The sequence below is a fragment of the Etheostoma spectabile genome, chromosome 4 (assembly GCF_008692095.1).
Source record: "Etheostoma spectabile isolate EspeVRDwgs_2016 chromosome 4, UIUC_Espe_1.0, whole genome shotgun sequence".
NCBI lineage: Eukaryota > Metazoa > Chordata > Actinopteri > Perciformes > Percidae > Etheostoma > Etheostoma spectabile.
The window spans coordinates 31,554,982-31,555,566 of record NC_045736.1 but is presented as its reverse complement, the minus strand read 5'-3'; the positions used below and the strand labels follow the sequence as shown (position 1 = coordinate 31,555,566).

The 585-nt window shown below is 39.0% G+C and overlaps 1 long non-coding RNA gene and 1 pseudogene across 1 annotated transcript in view; one reads left to right on the top strand and one right to left on the bottom strand.

Annotated features, from left to right (window-relative positions):
• Positions 1 to 585, top strand: part of LOC116688696 (uncharacterized) — a 19,646-nt gene that overhangs the window by 16,746 nt on the left and 2,315 nt on the right. The window lies entirely within an intron of this gene.
• Positions 1 to 585, bottom strand: part of LOC116688693 (sodium- and chloride-dependent taurine transporter-like) — a 14,106-nt pseudogene extending 13,521 nt beyond the window's left edge.

The window sequence follows — 585 nt, the reverse complement described above, 5'->3', positions numbered from 1 at the left end:
AAAACAACCCTATATGTTTTTAGAAACAACCCCATATGCCGATTTGCCACTCAAATAGGAGCCACAACAATGGTGTAGTCAGTTTGTCATGTAGTAATAGTCATGTGACAGCATGTTAAAGCTTCTGGCACGAGATGCACACAGCTAGTTCTAATGGTAAATACTAGCTTATATTTTAATGTCTCTCTCTTCAAAAACATTTTTGCAACATCTCTATCTTTGCCCTAAACCATCCAACTTCCTTTACTTGAAAGATGCGCAAACAAACCAATCAAATATGTTAATATTTTCTCAGACTCTGCTGTTGTCAAGTAGTGTTTGATTGCGGAAACTTCCATATTCCGATTGCCGTCATTTGAAATCCATTTTAATCTATTAAACACCAAGTTACCGAAAAATAAACATATTGGCTAATTCTCGTTAGGGATTCATTGCTGTTTTTCTTTGCAATTACTGTTGTTTAATTTGTTATCCAGGAAGCAGCGCCCACCATCACTGCCACCTTTACAGAACCCTCGTACCTGACTCTGCCACATCAGCAATGTCCACCCCTTGCTCTTGTGCCATGAAGCCCAGGACGGAAAA